The sequence below is a fragment of the Camelus bactrianus genome, chromosome 27 (genome assembly GCF_048773025.1).
Source record: "Camelus bactrianus isolate YW-2024 breed Bactrian camel chromosome 27, ASM4877302v1, whole genome shotgun sequence".
In the NCBI taxonomy this organism is placed as follows: domain Eukaryota; kingdom Metazoa; phylum Chordata; class Mammalia; order Artiodactyla; family Camelidae; genus Camelus; species Camelus bactrianus.
This window is the reverse complement of record NC_133565.1, coordinates 15,038,983-15,057,328: the sequence shown is the minus strand read 5'-3', so window position 1 is coordinate 15,057,328 and position 18,346 is coordinate 15,038,983. Positions and strand designations below refer to the sequence as shown.

Sequence of the window (18,346 nt, the reverse complement as noted above, 5' to 3'; positions counted from 1 at the left end):
CCTCTATAAAAGTCTTGCTCCTGGCCATGGAGTGCTCCCTGCCACTCCCGGTTTGGCACCGCCTGATTCAAATCGATTTTGCTCAAGGAAATTCTTAAAATGTTCTATATGCCTCCCTTTATCTTTTAGCAGTGGTTAAGATGAAAGAGAAATATGTAAGCAATATTGATAATTGTCTGCTTTCTGGACTGTGTCTTGGCTTCAACAGTACTATTTTTATGCTTTTTAACAACTAACACATATGTTCTGGGAAATATTTTATATGTATCAAATAACATGTTTGAAAGATAACAAAGGAGGAAGAAATGTGGTTCTGCCATTTCTAATCTGGATAAGTCACTTAACCTCCCTATGCCTCAGTTTCCTGATCTGTCACATGGGGGCAGGGAGAGGTACCCACTATAAGGAGGTGGCCTTAAGAAGTAAATGAAATCAACCATGTAGAGCAGTTTCTGGCCCCGAAAGAGCTTACCATCCTTGTCATTGTCATGGTCATCATCCTCTTCCTCATAACCCTCCTCCTCCTCTTCCTCTCCATCCTCACCATCATTACCCTTATCATCATCCTCATCATTTTCCTTTGCAAAGTAGAGGTGATTCCCCCACCACCCGGTCCTCCTGTATCACTTCCACATCTCCTGGACAATTTCCCACAGGCTACTGGGATGTGGTTACTGGTGCAGGTATCTCCCTTGTTGGAGAGTAAGTCTTGAGAGCAGCTTGCCTGCCTTGGTGCCTCCTCAGGGTTCCAAGGTCAGAGCCTGCCCCTCTCTGAGTTGCTGCTTTCTCTGAGCACCATTATGAGGTGGTTTCTCTCCTATAATAACCCAAGGCTGTCTCCTTCCTGATCATGCCTAAGACAGCAGAAGCAGACTATAGTCACTGTGACATGTGGTTGGCAGATATGATCTCAACTTCCAGCCCTTTCTCTTCTGCTCATCAGAGCAGAGGTTGTAGACTCAAAACCCTGATTTCTCAGACTCCCTTGAAGCCAGCACAGCCAGGGACTTGGTTCTGTCCCATGAGAGGTCAGCATCTGGGGACGGTGACCCTCCCCGAGTAAAAAGGGAAAGACTTCACCCTTCCACCTTTTGCCCCAGCCCTGTCTCCTGCCTGGAACTCGCTCCTGAGGCCAGTCATGCAGAAGCTTAAGTCTACACTGCAATTCTCACCACAGACAGCTGAGAACGCTCTTTGGGCGGTGGTTGATTGCTACAATCACACTTTACAGATGAATGTGTTGAGTTGACATCCAAAGAAGTCAAGTGGCCATCAACCACTGACCGATCTGCAGACAAAAATGTGGGGATCAGAATCCGGCTCTTCTATCCTACACTCTGTGTTGTGGCCACTGGCTCTGCCTGCAAGAGCTTCCAGATCAAAACAGCCCTAGAAAATGAAAAACTCACAATGTGGAGAGACCTGGATCTTATGGGAGGAGCAGTAGGAGAAAAAATGACCACCTCTTGCCTTCCCGTTCCCGGACTCCCAGTACGACTCTTACTTGTTTAATTAGGACAGTCAGTTTTCTGTGCGCACCACTCTGAACAGTGCCCAGACTAACAAAAGTCTGGGGAAAGGATCAAAAGCCAGCACCTCCAGGCACACCAGTCTCCCTCGGGAATGAGTGGACATGTCCGTTGTCATCAACAGGCAAGTGCATGTTGCAGAGAGCTGCTCTGGGCCCTCTGTGGCCAAGTTCAGGCAACAGACTATTCCTTCATAAGCTTCTGTGCTGGCTCCCAGGAGCTCACACAGGTTAACTGATCTGCAAAGTTTATTGAATCCAAATTTTTATTTCCTTTTATCTTTAAGAGAGGGTCATTAACTAATTAATTCCAAGCAAGAGTGTCCTGTTTTGCATCCATGGTGGTGGAACGAGTCCGGCTGAGCGTGCCAGGTGGGCAACTCTGCAGCCGGGAGGGCCTGGCTTCCCAAACCAAGGCTCATCGGGTCTTTCTTGGTCTGGCTTCACTCCTGTCTTTCCTATCCTAAATTTTCACACCAGCTCACCTTTTTCACAAAAAAGATGCAAGGTAAAAGCAACAGGATGTCTGAAATCTCCATGACACCTTTGCTAGAGGTGAATTCCTACTTTATTAAAATTAGACAGTGCTAGGGAACTATATTCAATATCTTCTAATAACCTCTAGCATAAAAGAATCTGAAAAAGAACAGATTTATATATGTGTGTACATATGTGTGCAACTGGATCACTTTGCTGTACACCTGAAACTAACACAACATTGTAAATCAACTATACTTCAATAAAACAGATAAATAAATAAAAATTTTAAAACTAGTGCTTTTGGAGGGGAGGGTATAGCCCAGTGGTAGACAGCCTGCCTAGCATGCACAAGGCCCTGGGTTCAATCCTCAGTACCTCCAATAAATAAATAGATAAGCCTAATTATCTCCCCACCAAAAAAGACCAAACAAACTGCTTTCCTAGTCTGACTCCGATGCCTGACATTGAAAGGACGTGTCACTTCCTTCTGTTTTGATATTAACAATAATCACTATGATGATGATAATATTAGTAGTAGTAACATGCATGAGGGATAAATTGGGAGTTTGGGATGTGCAGATACTAACAACTGTATATAAAATAGATAAACAACAAGTTTCTACTGTACAGCACAGGGAACTATATTCAATATCTTGTAGTAACCTATAATGAAAAAGAATATGAAAAGGAATATATGTATTCTGAAACATTATCCTGTACACCAGAAATTGACACATTGTAAACTGACTATACTTCAATTTCAAAAAATAGAAATGAAAACAAAAAATGCATGAGGGTCCACTTCAAGCCTGGTGCTACTCCAAGCATCTGACTGTTGGAAGGGCGAGTCATTTCCATTCTCCAGTAGAAAGAGCTGGGGCACAGAGGTTAAGTTACTGCCTTCATTCATTAGATTTTCATTTTAGAAGGTAGTTCTGTTGCTTCTCCTTTTGAGTGTATATTTTTAAACATATTCATTAATCAATTCATTCCTTTAAAAGCATTTGTTTGATTTCAGATTTCCTAATGTAAGAGGCTATTTACTTTGTGTTCTGCCCTGTTAATGTGTTATCTCAGGAATCAAAAGGCTCTCATTTGCCAGAGCAAAGCAGGCAAACCATGGCTATTTACATATTTTATCACAGCTAATACACTCGATTTTGCCAACTGCTCTTAAAGCCTATTAAGCATTTAATTAGTTGGATTTCCTTTTACAACGATGACATTTTATTTATTTGTCTCCATAACATAATTAGTGTAATCTCTGTCTTTGTTTTCCCCTTGAGTCAGCTAACACGTTCTCCTTTTCACTATGAAATATTTGATGTCTCCTTCCAAGTTCTCGTCTTAACCAAGTCCTTATTTTCATTCACTTTCCCCACACAGTGTGCTCTCAGACAATTTTATTTCAGCAAAACGCCACATCTTCCCCTCGGTGCTAGGGCTCTTTGCCTTTACCATTGCTCCCTATTTTCACTTAACGTCCTTTCATTTCTATTATGTGTTCCATGTTCCAAGTTTTATAACCCTCTGGCATTCATTTTAATAGAATTAGGAGAATCTATAAATAAAAGCAGCTTCTTAGAATAATACCTTCATTCTTCTCCTCTCTCCCTGCCCCCACCTCTCACACATGCCCTAAATTTACCAGCAGACCAAGACCTTCCTCTCTGAGGCAGACGTTCTCCTGCAAGGATGGCTGTGTCCCTGCTTCATCGGGTCCTGGCCAGCCCCCAGGGGATGCTGGGGCAGGATTCCAACTCAGGACATCCACCCAGCAGGACTCCATACAGAACGTGACCACTCAAGGAGGCAGAAAACGCCACATAAAGTCAAGAATTCAAATCCTGGAACTAGGGGAAAAAACACTGTGGGGGTGGGGTGGGGGTGGGGAGGGTGCAGCTCAAGTGGTAGTGTGCATGTTTAGCATGCATGAGGTCCTGGGTTCAATCTGTACCTTTTCTAAAAAAAATAAATAATAAAATAAACCTAACTATCTGCCCCGACCCCTGTCCGCCAAAAAAAAAAAAAAAGAAAGAAAGAAAAAAGAAACGAATGAAGGCGAAATAAAGACATTTTAAAAAAAATAAAAAATAAAAAACACTGCACAGGGAACTGTATTTAATATCTTGTAATAACCTTTAATGAAAGAGAACATGAAAATGAATATATGTGTGTGTGTGTATATACACACACACACACACACATGACTGGGACATTATGCTGTACACCAGAAATTGACACATTATAACTGACTATACTTCAATTTAAAAAAAAAAAAAAAAGCCCACTGCAGAACAAGACCAAGAAGAGAACCAGCAGGCAAACAACCTAGACCAGCACTGCCACACCAGGGGTACCTGCTGCAGGCTTGTCTCTCCTCTGCAGGAAGGTCCTTCTCCTGCAGGGCTTCACTCATTTATATTCACCGAGATGCTCCCCCCACCACCCCGGGGCTGATTCTCTCTGTCCAGGGAAAATTAGCAAGTTAAGCACTCGGGGAGCCACAGTAATCCTTTCAGAGGCAAATATGTCTCCAGAACACACCTTACAAAAGCATAACTCCCCCAAACCCAGATTCCACAGGGATTTCTCTGATGACATCATTTGCCCCCTTAAATCCACAGCTTCTTTCTAATCCTCATCTCTAAACACAAATTTATGAGTGTGTCTCCAAGGACAGTGGAAGATTTCTCCTAAATCTGTACTACCCCCACCACAATCCTAAGAATCTTTTTCTCCCAACATTTTATGGTAAAAATTTTCCACCATAATCTGAAAAGAAAATACATATGTATGTGCATGCACAAAACTGAATTACGGGGCTGTACACCTGGAACTAACATTGTAAATCAACTACACTTCAATCAAATTATGTTTTAAGAAAAGAAAGTTAAAACAAATTTCAGACATACAGCAAAGTTGAAAGAATGGTAGCACAAATACCCACAGACCCATCACCTTGATTCTGCCATTAACATAATCACCAAAATTACTCCATCACATTTCCCTCCATCCATCCATGCTTCTCTCCATCTGCCAATCCATTGTATTTCGGGTGCATCCCAAAGTAACCTGCAGTGTCAGTACGGTGCCCCCACAAATACTTCAATATACATATCATTACAGAGAGTTCAGAACTTCCTTAAAGATTTTCTCTTCTGAAAATACACTCATAGTTAACAGGGGAGAAATGGGATGGGAAGGAATAAACTGGGAGTTTGGGATGTGCAGATACTAACTACTATATATAAAATAGATAAACAACAAGTTTCTTCTGCATAGCACAGGGAACTGTATTCAATATCTTGTAGTCACTTATAATGAAAAAGAATATAAAAAGGAATATATGTATGTGTATGTAGGACTGAAACATGATGCTGTACACCAGAAGTTGACACAACATTGTAAAATGACTATACTTCAATAAAAAAAAAAAAAAGCACCATCAGTGATGAACTTCAGGAAAGAAACCAGTTGCTGGAAAGTAAAACCAACTTTTAGTGAAGACAAACAAATTGCCTTGAAGATAGGATCTTTCGTGGTTCTAGGCAGCAAGTGAACTTCTGACACAAGAAGAAAACAGAAACACATCCAGGCTTGTAGTGAGTAAAACTCCAGATGCAAAGTGGAAAGACTTTCCTGGTTAGATTTTGGGAATGTACCTCGTCACAGTCAGAGTAGGGGTGACACGTGTGTCACCGTGTGGGGTGCTGAATCCCGGCCCCTGAACAGGAGCCTCACAGAAACGTCTTCTAGACGTTGCAAACCCACACCTACCTCTGGGGTTTCCTTTGGGTTTCAAGACTATTTAGTGTGAGAAGGAACAATTTGGTTTTCCAATGTTCCTGGTGTGGCCAGATATCAGAGTACGGCAGAAAACCACGTTCCTTGAAAAAGCAAACCAAGGGAAAAAAAGAAACCTAGAAAGTGCTAACAAGTTCATTCTGTACAAGGACACGAAACTCCATGGGAACAGAAAGCATCCATCCCCATGGATGGCTTTTGCATCTTGTGCTTCAATGAAGGGTTGTGAAGGTCCTAAATTGGCAAAGTCGCGGTACATAAACTTGTGCCAGCCACTGAAACAAATCCTGCTTCTTGTTCGAGGCTAATAGTGTCACATTCCTGCAAATGAGACATTAAGAGACGTGCGTAAAAAGACTGCTAACGAACTCAGGCATGAACGGTTACTTTGAGAGCAGGACAGAAACAAGGTTTCCTTTCCTTTTACAGAAAGTAGACTTTATCAAGAGGCACACAAATAGGGCTTTTATGTTTGTTTGCTTAAGTTTCAGAAAACAGCAGAAGATCAAGATGTGTGTAGACCACGCTCAGGAGGGGCCAAAAATGGACACATTTTTCCCTGTTAAAATCTGTCCTCAGCCAGACAGACCTAAATAAACTCTGACCAGGACAAGGGGGCTCAGCTCCAGGTACGTGGGGTCTAACGGGGCTGAAACCACGCACCTCCACCCCCCTCCATGAGGGCACATGGAGGGGAAAGGGTGGTACCTCGAGGCTTGCATCCCTGATGCTCCGCCAGCCTGGTGTCTCTGCGACCCAGTCCTTCATCCCGTGCCAGGCATTGTACCAGCACCGATGAGCACTTGCTGAACAAAAGCAGCAGCAAATGAATCCCCTCCCCTCTACTGACATCAGGGTGTCCGCTGAGCTCTCAACATACCCAGAACTTTTCGCTCCTTATCCTTACTGTGCTGGTGATTCTCCATTCTCTGCCCTGCCCTCCAGATAACCCTACCTGGGCCACCTTCCCAAGGGCTCAGTCCACAGAAGGTGCCAGGAAGGGGCTGTCTCCTCCCTCCGCTGGGGCTCGACTAACCCCCGGTCTCCCTTTGTCCCTTCAGCCTCAGGCAGTTAGCAGCTCCCCATCACTGCAGGTCAGCATCCTTTGTTGGTTCCCTGAACCCCGCTCGCATGTCTTCATAAGAGCCCCCTCGGAGCCATGGTGGTGAAGCTGCTTCCCGACGGGATGCAGACTGACGCTCTTGCCCGTGGTCCACCTGATGCAACACCACTCCCCACTTCTAGTTCCTCTGCCTATGACCATCCCCTGGACCCTTAAAGCCATGCGTCACAAAGCCTCCCCTGGACTTCCCAGGTGAAAACCAGCCCGGCTCTCCCATTATCCTAAAGCATTTGGATTGCAATGCTGTGTTGCTTTCACGATGCCTCTTGCAATAGTTACTTAAGGTCCTGTCTGTTGTCGTCAGGGACCCTGCCTTGTCTACCTCTGAATTAAACCAAGTGAAGAGCCCAAAGTCTTGCAAGCCCATGGAACTGCAGATTTTAAGTCAGAAGACAAGCAAGCAAACAGACCCTCTGAATGAAGTACCAAGAAGAATGACAGATGGGAGAAATAGCAGCAATCTATTTGCAAACAAGAGATTAATACCCACAATCTAGAGACAGCACCTACAAGTGATTAAGACAGAAGAAAAAGAACCCAATTGGAAAACGGGCAAAGAATAAAAATAAGCAATTCAGAGAAGTAAAATGATTAATAACTTTACGATGAGGCATTTCACTTTAATAGCAATCAGGAAAAAAAGCAAATTAAAACAACCACAAGATCTCATTTCCACCTGCCAGAAGTGGAAACGCTACCACAGATAATCTCCATCCAGGATGGGTGAGGGCCTCTCACTAGCTTCTGGGACTGAACAAAACAAACACAAGAAACACAACAGAACATGTCACACACTCTGCCTCAGCAGTTCCCCCGTCTCTAAAGCCAGAGCATCTGAGTTCAAATCTAGGCCCTGGCACGTACAAGCTATGTCACCACGAGACAAGTTACCTAACCTCTCTGTGCCTCGCGTCTGTAAAACGGGGTAATAACAGTACCTACCTCGTAGGTTTTCTAAGATTAAATGAGTCCATTCCAGGAAAGCATTTGGAAAATTACCTAGCACATAACAGAGGCCAGTAGGTATCTGGAATCATTATTTATTATTATAACTATTATTTGCTTTTGCTATGACATATCCTCCAGAAATTCTCATACATGTGCAGAGAGGCATGGATAAGGGTGATCACTGCAATGTTGTTTATAATACAAAAAAAAAAAAGAAAGAAAAGAAAACCTGGAGGCAAATCAAGTAACATCAGTAAATAAATGCTGTAATAAAATAGGTTGCTCCCACAGAAGAGCTTAAAACCTTAAAAGAATGACACAGATAGAACAAGTTTCTTCTGTCTAGCACAGGGAACTCCATTCAGTATCTTACATTAACCTATAACAAAAAAGAATATGAAAAGGAACGTACGTATCTGTATATATGATTGAAACATTATGCAGTACACCAGAAATCGATACAAGTTTGTCAACTTACTATACTTCAATTAAAAAAGAAAGAAAGAAATTCAGAGGTAGATCTCTATGTACAAGCATGGAAAGCTTTCCAAGAGGTACTTGTCAGGCTGAGAAAAGCTAGGTGCAGAAAAACATTTATGTAAAAGTAACTCCCCCCACTGCCACCCTCTATGTACCTGTGCAGGACACACATATACTCAACTGTGGGCAGTGGTGGCCCCTGAGGGAAGGAATAAGTTGAAGATGGGATGAGAGGAAGAAAGAGATTTGGGATTTTTCTTCTTTATACCCCTGCACTGCTTCAATTCTTTACAACGGGAGAATATTCGTATCAGACATGTATAATTTTATAAAATCAGGAAAACATGCTCAATAACATCCTTAGGAGCTGAACTGAGCAAGTGTTATCAAGTCTTGGAGCCTTTGCAGGGTGGGTGATGCAGGATGGGGAAACCGGGTAAAGGACAGGAGACCAGGCAGTGATGGAACCCCGGCCACCTCCCCACACGATGCTGACCTTCCAGACCAGCTGCACAAGAGCCACCTCCCCAAGGAGTCACAAAGGAGCCGCTGCCCTCAATGTCAGGGGAAAGAGTAGGTAAGTCATGGGCCAGTCACTAAATGACACACTGAGTGGCCACTAGGAAGTCCGCCACAAAGGGGGTAGAGACCTGGGAGGTACAAGCTGCAAAACTGCACGACTGTATTTGCATAAGACATTTGTGTCTTTCTGTGTGTGTATGTGTGTGCATCTGTATACACTCATATGCCCCATATATGCCAATATATGCATGCATGCACAATTTTTAAAAAATGCAGGGAGAGGGTATAGCTCAGTGATAGAGTGCGTGCTTAGCATGCACAAGGTCCTTGGTTCAATCCCCAGTGCCTCCATCAAATAAATAAACCTTAATTACCCTCCAAAATTAAAAAATTAGTAAGTTATTTTTAAAAACCTGAAGCTTCAAACAGCAGATGCAAAACAAAGAAAAAGCACACAGGGAGGTTCCACTGTGGCAAAGGTCTGGACAGGCTGGAGCATGGGGCAAACAGGCGGGTTCCAGGCAGAGGATGGAGAGGAAGGAAGGGAGAGGGCAGCCCACTCCCCAGAGGCCAGATGCATCAGGCTTTGCCTCAGAGGAGCCTCTGGGGATTTCAAAGCAGGGAAAGGACAGCCTGGGGTTTATGCATCTGAAGCACCTTCACGTTGGCAGTGTGGGAAATGGCCTGGAAGGGAGGCTGGGCTGCAGCCGGGGCACCAGGGAAGGCAGGAAATGCAGTAATGTGCTGGCTTCCAGCTTAAAGGACGGGGTGAGAACAGTCAAGCAAGGGACAGTTTTGCCTCCTCCAGGCCAGGGGCACCCGGGCCTCATCTGAGGAGCAGGCAGCCCCGCCCTCCCCCCACCTTCTCCCCACACTGTCCACTGCACCCCACCCCGGAGAGTCTGACGAAGATCACCGGGTGGACATGAGCCTTTTGTGAGCAATGAGATTCTGGAGGGATAAATACAGGGGATCTTCTGGGGACTGTCAGCACAAACAGCATACAGAGGTCTGGAAATCCAGGTCCTTTTCAAGGACTGACTATGACACTGGACACAGTACCCACCCCCGGGGTGGGTGGGCCACTTTTTCCCACTGAGAAGACTGAGATGCCCAACAAGGAGTCTGTAAGTGACTGATGTCGGCCAGTGGCAGGAATATAAGCCCCAGAGAGGGTGAGGAAACTGAAGCTCACGGCCCCTTTCCAGCCGGATTCAGCGGGCGGGTTCGTGCGCATCAGGGCCGCATCACACGTCGGGCCAGGGCTGTCAGGGCCTGCGGAGTGTGGCTGGTTTGGACCCAAGTGGCCAAGGGGCAGACAATGAGACTGTTTCTTCCTCTCCGCGGTGCCACCGTCTTGACACTGAGGGCATTGATGGGCCGGTTACCATGGGAACCGGAGCTGCTGATCCCATCCCAGGGAGTGTAAGGCTCCCTCCCGACAGCTGACGGTTATTCATCCTCGTTCTTCGCAGCCCTGGACAGAGGCCCTTGCGCCTGCCGCCCGGGCTTCCAGATCCTCCCAGAGCAGAGGTGCAAGGGCATCAGGAAGACCCAGGATTTGACAGGAAGATGGGACCCTTGGGGTCTGGGGCATCCACGGTGGGCTCCAAGGCCCTGCTGGGCCACAACGTGCCACTAACCCGACCCAGAAGCAGCCTAGAGCATCACAGGGCGGTTCCTCCCCGCTGAACACACATAAATCCAGGACAGGACAGGCCTCCAAGGAGAGTGACTCCAACAAGCAAAGGATTAAGATAAAAGGTGGGGTGGAGATGGTTCAGTCCATCTGAGAGGCGCTGAGAGGCGGGAGCCTGACCTTCCTCAGTCACAAATGCTCACACCCCTGCTCCAACAAGAAGCTCTTGCAGGGCAGGGGCCACACTTTACTCATCTCAGGGCCCAGCACCAGCGCGAGCACACAGCAAACGCGGGTGATAAAATGAGGGCGTGCCCGCTGGGCCCAGGCCACCCCCGGGAGGAGACTCTGCCATCAGAGGTGGCAGAGGTGGACCTGATCTTAGACAACAAGCCACCAAGTCCAGAGCCCAGGGCAGAAACAGACAAGCCAACGGACAATGTCAGGAGGACGGGGGCCCGGGAGCCCAGAAGGCCACGTCTGCAGAGCCAGGGAAATGAGGGCGATGGGGAAGGATAGGGGGCTGACCGAGGGGGCGGGGGAAGCCACTCGAGGCAGAAAGAACAGCATCAGGAAGTTGAAAAGGAAGCAAACACAGGAAGTCAGGGGAACAGGAGAGCAGGAGCTGGGGCCAGAGCAGGAAGCGGCGGAGGGGGGCGGGAGGGAGCAGCAGGGACAGGTGAGGGGCCTGGGCTTCCTAGCATCCTCGGCATCCTAGCAAGGGGTGGGTTTATTTTTTCCCTCCTGCATGGAAAGCTGTGAGTTTTGATGCTGACGAGGAAGAGCAAGTACAGACTGTTCCGGACAGAGTGATGCCAGTACGCAGCCCCTCGTGTGTGTGTATGTGTGTGTGTGCATGCACACACGGGCCAGGTCTGCAGGGAAGTCCACATAGGCCCGCTTGTCGGCGGCAGCAGAGAGCTGAAAGGCTTTCTTGCCTGATGGCTTGCCCTGGTCTGAGATGCAGGGACGTGGTTGCTCTACCAAAGGATGTGGTTCCAGGCAAGTCTGGAGGGGTCTGGGCCGCGGCCTGTCAGTCACCAGCTTGTGATCCACAGCAAGTCAAACTTAACTGGACCCCAGGTCTCCCTGTGGTTAAACAGATCTGGTGACACCTATCCACGAGTGATCGCACCCATGGGGGGACATCTACCAGGTGCATGCACAGGTGTAGGCCAGGGCTTCCGGTCAGGACCAAGGCCAAGCCACAGTCTGTGAGTGTCTGATGTGCCCCTTTGGTTTCTCCCTGGAAAACTCAGTGGACCGGTCAGCTGAGCCATCCACGCCGGCCTGGTTCTGGTCTCCCTGGGACGCTGCCCTCAGTGGGCATTTCCAGCTCCCGGGCTCTGCAATTCAGCTGCGCCCACCTCTCTCCACCGCAGCTCCAGGGACACAGGACAGGAGTCCAGCAAATGAGACCCTGCCCACCCGGCTCTGTTGCCACCTGGATACAGACGGCATATGGGAAGGTCTGATACTAGAGGTCTTCCCAGTCCCGATTTTGTCTCTCCCCAGGCCCCAGCTCACACCAGAACCTCTCCCTTTCTACTCCCAGGCCAGCCGTGACCACGGCTCTCGGTTTAGGGCATAAATGCCAGACAACCTCCAACCGAAAATCAATACCAGAGAACTAGGTCGCAGGTGACTGCTATTCTGGGCCTTACCAAGTCCCTCCCAAGCCCCCAGCACTCGCTGGAATGCGCTCCGGCCAATCCTTTTAACATCTAGGTAAAGCTTCAGCTGGTTTCTGGTCGTAAGGGCAAGCCGTTTGCCGCGTGACAATTTTCCTCTGTCTACAAGTGAATTACGAAGGCCCGCCTGAAATCCCAGGCCAGGTAGGTCCCGCTCGGCAGCTATTTTTGGTAAAACTATTTGAGGCAAGTTCAAAATCATCTAAGGCTCTTAGATCTTGAAGGGTCCTGGCAGCCAGCCTACCATTTTACGTTCAGACTCAGAACCAACAAATGAGCTCAATACCCCAGGCGAAGCAAAAATGCAAGAGCCAGTTTGATGTCTAAGCGCCGCCTTTTAAGATAAACATCACTTCTAAGAGCAGCAGACCCTGCGCTGTCGTGATTCAGTTTGTGCAAACGTCTTATTGTGTCTCTTCTTGGAGTCATCAACTTCAAAGCGGAGGGAGAAGGCATGGCCAGGAGCAGGGTTGCTGGGCTCTGGGTTCAACTCTGTCCAAGGAGCCCTGTGAGCTGCCACTGGGCATTGCTTCTCCAGGTCACCATCTCCTTAACAAGTGGGCCAGCCCAGCCTGGGGTTTCTAAAGCAGGGGCTTCTTACCTGGTCCCACAGGTACGTGCGTGTCTGGAGATGTGCTTCAAACGGATGGGAACACGGTGCTGTCTGTGCCTGATGGGTGTTTTTCTTTTCTTTTTATCCCCTTTAATATTTCATGGGTATCTGTGTGTGTACGTGCATGTACATAGGTTTACATGTGTTTATATGTATGTGTGCATGTAAATATGCAGGATTGTATGCACGTACACACGCATGTCTGCATACAGGCATATAGCTTACCATACAAGGTCTATTCTGACACAAAGTGCAAAATGCATAAATGTAACTCGCTATAATTTATATACACTGTATACATCCATATATGCCTACACGATGCCTAATGAATTAGAACATCGCAGATGAAGTTTGAAATTCCTCTCCCCGGCTTCCCCCTGTCCCCAGAGGCCCCTACAGACTAGAATTTGATGTGCATCCTTCCAGCCCAAGCGTCTATGCTTCCACTGCATGTGTAAGCATTCATATTTATGAATGCTTAGTGGAGTTTTTTTATGTCTTTTTTTGCTCGGGGTTTTTTATGGGTCTTTTGGGGGGGTGGTTAATTAGGTTTATTTATTTACTTTAATGGAGTTACTGGGAACTGAACCCAGGACTTCGTGCAAGCCAAGCATGTGCTCTACCCTCGCGCTCTACCCTCCGCACAGTGCTTAGTGATTTTTAAAGTTCACATAAATACCATCACATTGTGCGTCTGCAACTTGCCTTTTTCATTCAACATTATTGCTGAGGTTCAACTACACAGATACATGTCGAGTTTATTCCTCTCACTGCTGTTCAGTACTCCATGGTGTGACTATTTGATTTCTCCATTCCTCTACTGATGGCTTCCCTTCCTCTAAAACATGCCTCTGTGTTGATATAGCTCAGCGGTAGAGCACATGCTTAGCAAGCACAGAGTCCTGGGTTCAATTCCCGGTACCTCAATTAAAAATAAATAAATAAGCCTAATTACCTCCCCCTACAAAAAATTTTTTCTTGAATGCCTCTGTGAACATTCCTGTGCAAGTCTCCCCTTGTGCAAGACCTTCTCATCTGCAAGTCTCAATGTGGACCCGCTGAAGTAATTCGACTCCAAATTGCTCTGCAGAGCAGTTATGCCCATTTCCACGCCCACTGGCAGCATCTGAAAGTTCCACTCCCTCCACCTCCTTGGCAACACTTGATACTAACGCATTTCCCAGTTTGCCAATCTGACAGGTGTGAAATGGTATTATTGCCTCAAGTTACATCGTCCCAATAGCTCCAGGCAGGCCGAGCATCTTTTCTTCTGTTTGTTGGCCATTTGGGTTTCCCTTTCATTCAATTCCTTATTCATATACTTCCCCACTTTTCTACCTGGCATTTCTCTTTTTTCTTATTGATTCACAGCTTTTAAGATAATCTGTGCACTCATCTGTGTGTTTTATGTTATAAATACCTTCCCTACTCTTTTATTCGCTTTTTAACTGTTATGTTGCCTTTGTTATACAGAACTTTTAATGTATCAATCTCTTCCTTTTGTTACTTGATCTGTTTGTGTCTTATTTAAGAAACCCCTTCCTTTCCCAAGGCCTGAAGCTACTTCACGATAGTTGTAGGTCCGAGTTGTAGGTCCGAGCCTGTTATCCGATCTGGAATTTATCACCATGGAGTGTGAGTGAGGGTCTGATTGATTCTCCTTGTGGAATCAGTCCTTTCAGCACGTTTACTGAACTGTCCGCCCTTCCCCATCCACTGGCGCGGCTTCTGCTCAGGCACCAGCTCCCACTTGTGCCTGGGCTGGGGTCAGTCCCACTGGTGGCCCATACCTCAGCTGGGCTACGGTTGAACTGCCTCCATCACACGGTTTTCCGATGGTCAAGCCCACGGGGTCCCCCATCCTCCCTTGTCCAAGTCGGCTTAGGTACTCCAAGCCCTTCCTCTTCCACAGGAATTCTAGAATTCCTTTCTGTGCTGTCCTAGTCCACATCAAATCCTATGGGCGCAACTAGATTGCACAGAATTTACAGCTTAATTCGGGGGACCTGTGATAGTCAGCATCCCCACAGCCATGACTGTCACAGATCTCTCCATTATTCAGGCCTCCTTTTTTCAATCCTTCCTTACAGTATTGTCGCTTTCTCCGTCGAAGTCTCCCGGTTTGAAAAGATTTATTCCTCAGTATCTAACAGCGTCCATGTGGGTGGGAACCACAGTTCCTCCACCTTCTCCGATGATGGTGCTGTGTGGCCAGCTCCCGGTGGTCAAGCTGCCCGCTGGACCCTCGCACCATTCCTCACAGTCAGGCTCCAGGTTCTCCTCTGTCATCTATCATGAGTGACATCCAACTCTTTCAAATCGTTATTCCTTGTTTTAAAAAAAATCTGTGCTGTGCCATCTGGGACCTCCAGTATAATGACAAGTTGAGGGATAAAAACGGACTAGTTTGTCTCGTTCCTGGTGATGCCTGTTTTTAAATTGATGCTCTATAGCCTTTGTCAGGCTCTGAAAGGGGTCCAAGATTCAAGAAAGGTAGGGGGTGGGTGTAGCTCAGTAACAGAGCACATGCTTAGCATGCACGAGGCCCTGGGTTCAATCCCCAGTCCTTCCATTAAAAATAAATAAATCTAATTATCTCCCTCCTCCTACAAAAAGAAAGTAAAACTGCTCTTAAAAAAAAAAAATACAGGAGTACCGTATGATCCAGCAATCCCACTCTGGGCATATATCCAGAGGAAGATATAATTCGCAAAGACACATGTACCCCAATGTTCACAGCAGCACTATTTACAGTAGCCAGGATATGGAAGCAACCCAAATGTCCATCGACACACGACTGGATAAAGAAGATGTGGCAGAGAAGATAAAATACAATGGAATACTACTCAGCCACAAAAAGAATAAAATAATGCCATTTGCAAGAACATGGATGAAACTGGAGATTGTCATTCTAAGTGAAGTAAGTCAGAAAGAGAAGGAAAAATACCATATGATACTGCTTATATGTGGAATCTTTAAAAAAGGACGGAAATGAACTGATCTACAAAACAGAAACAGACTCACAGACATAGAGAACAAATTTATGGTTACCGGGGTCGGGGGGAGGTATAAACTGGGAATTCGAAATTTGCACCTCTTGGGGAGTGATGGAAATGTTAGCTACCTTGATTGTGGTGGTGGTTTCATAGGTGTATACATCTAACAAAACTCAAAAAAAAAAAAAAAAAACCCACAGGAGTCTAAAAAGAAAAGAAAGGTGAATAACCACTGGTCTGAATTACCTTTGCACCATATAAAATAAACAAAGTCAGGTTATCAGTTGTAGGGAAGAGAGAAAGTAAAACAATCAAGCCAGGACATAGAGCCGCAAAGACCCATGAGAAAAGCAGGCCGGTGAGTCAGGGCCAGGACTGGGCAGGACACCAGCTGCCCCGCGAAGGGTTGGGGGAAAGAGTCACATCACACGGAGGAGATCTCGGGCCAGAAAACGGAGCAGCGGGAGTCCAAGCGCATGGAGCACAAGTGGCAGAGGTGACACGCTTGCTGTGCAGACGCAAACAGCTTCCGTCCTCTTGCTTAACTTCCCCTCAGTTTACTCACCTGTCAGTCAAAGCTAATAATACCCACATCTTATTTATGAGTCATAAATTCTCCTGGCTGAAAAAGGCAAATATGGTTTTTAAAGAGTCTTTATTGAATAGGTAGCTGTTGGAAGATTCCAGGCCTTTTCCACATTAGCAGTGTGCTTGGGGGAGGCGGGGAGAAAGCTGGTCTGGGGATAAAGAGTCACAGGCCCTCCTGAGTAATCACACACACGCATGCACACACAGACACGCACCCGCACACGCACATGCGCGGCGCGCCTGCCTTTGACACAGCTCTGATCCCAAACCAGCTAACCCCTCAGTTTGCGGACGCCTCCACAGTGCCACCCCACACTGTGCCTCATGAGCTGAGTGACCGGGCTGTGCACAGTCCACCCTGGCTGCACTGGACCAGGTAGTGCAGACTGAGGCACTCCCCAGGACGTGTCCGGAGGAAGCTTCTCTCCCACAGGCCAAAAGAGGACAGCAGACTTGGTGCACAAGCAACTCAGGGAGTCTGCCAGAAGTTGTCTCAAAGATCCGGCATGGCCAGGGGGTGGGGATCTTTGATTCCAGTGGCCAGGGGTTTTACGCCTCTCACGTGCAAGGTCTGGGAGCTCACAGCTCGACTTCAGTTCCCCTCTGCTCGTTTAATTATAAGAGCCAGAAGCCCAGGCGCTCTGTAATTTACTGGGCAGGTGAAGAGTCACTTTTCTCTGAAGACAAATTGCTGGGCCACCTGGGCAGAGTAGTGAAGTGTGGCAGGAGCCCGAGCCCTAAGCAAACAGGGGACACAAGGAACCAATGGGCCCTGAGGGGCGAGGTGGTCAGTCTGCACTATGAACCAGGGAGACTTAGGAACCAGAGAGAGAATCCAAGCTACTCTCCAAAGGCAAATCTTAAATCACAGGATGTCTGGAGAGACCCAAGTGGCCAAAATACAAAACAAAACCAAAAACAAGATGTACAAAGGATGTGACGGGTCCTTTCAGATGCCCTCTGGCCCACAGTGCGAAGTAGGGTTCAAACAGCTGAGTCTGCTTTCCCAGAAGGCCACACAGCTCATATTAGCAGCCCCAGAGCTCTGGGCTCCGGATGCAAAGAAATGTCATTTGCATCAGGGCCGCACCACACTTTGCTGGCTTCTGTCACGGATAATGATGGAACTAAATGTAACAGTGCCTGGTAGTAGGGTTTGAATTATGAGCCGGTGCATCTCTGTCACTTCTTCATCTCTGTGTAGTTTGGAAAAGATTTGTTAACCGCACTGAGAGGTCCCCCGTGGGACCGCACCCCTGACCCTGCGGCAGCCTCTCCAAAAACATAAATCAGGATCAATATCCTTCGCCCTCCACCCCCCGCCCCACGGTCACTCCGCGGGGCTGGGGCAGGCACAAGGGACCAGACTCCGAGGTCCTCTGGAGTTGGGCCACTTTCGTGCCAGGGGCCTGCCCGCTCTTGCTCACTGACAACAGGAGCCAGGGTGAGGCCGCGAAAGGGGTTTTGGCTCACAGGCCAGGGTCAGGCCCCGGGCAGGCGCTTCGCTGCCAGACAACACTGATCGTCCCAACACCCGCGCACAGTACACACTGTCACCGTCCCTACAGCTGAAGAAGATGGGGAAATGACTTGCCTAAGGTCAACAGGCTGCGACGCAGAGAGCAGGCGCAGAAGCCCAGAGACAAAGCAAACTACCCCAACCCCGCCACCGCCACCAGGGACCTGGAGGGGTTTTAAACGCAGGACTCCTGCCTGCGACCCTTTGCGCGGCTGCCTGGTCCCGGGCTGTCCAGAGAGCCTCCCAGGCCGCCCTCTGTCCGGGAGTCGCGGGCATTGAGGTCGCGCGCGCGTCACTCTAGGAGCCGCGGTCACCCTGGCCCGCGCGCAGGATCCGGGGTCCCGCGCCGCCAGTCCAGCTCAGTGGGCACTTCTGGCTCAGTGGGCACCTCCGGGTCACTGGGCACCGAGGG

The 18,346-nt window shown here is 47.7% G+C and overlaps 1 protein-coding gene across 2 annotated transcripts in view; it reads right to left on the bottom strand.

Moving 5' to 3' along the window:
• PCSK6 (proprotein convertase subtilisin/kexin type 6) overlaps positions 1-18,346 on the bottom strand; it is a 167,875-nt gene that overhangs the window by 148,919 nt on the left and 610 nt on the right. The gene's annotated exons all lie outside the window — the stretch shown is intronic.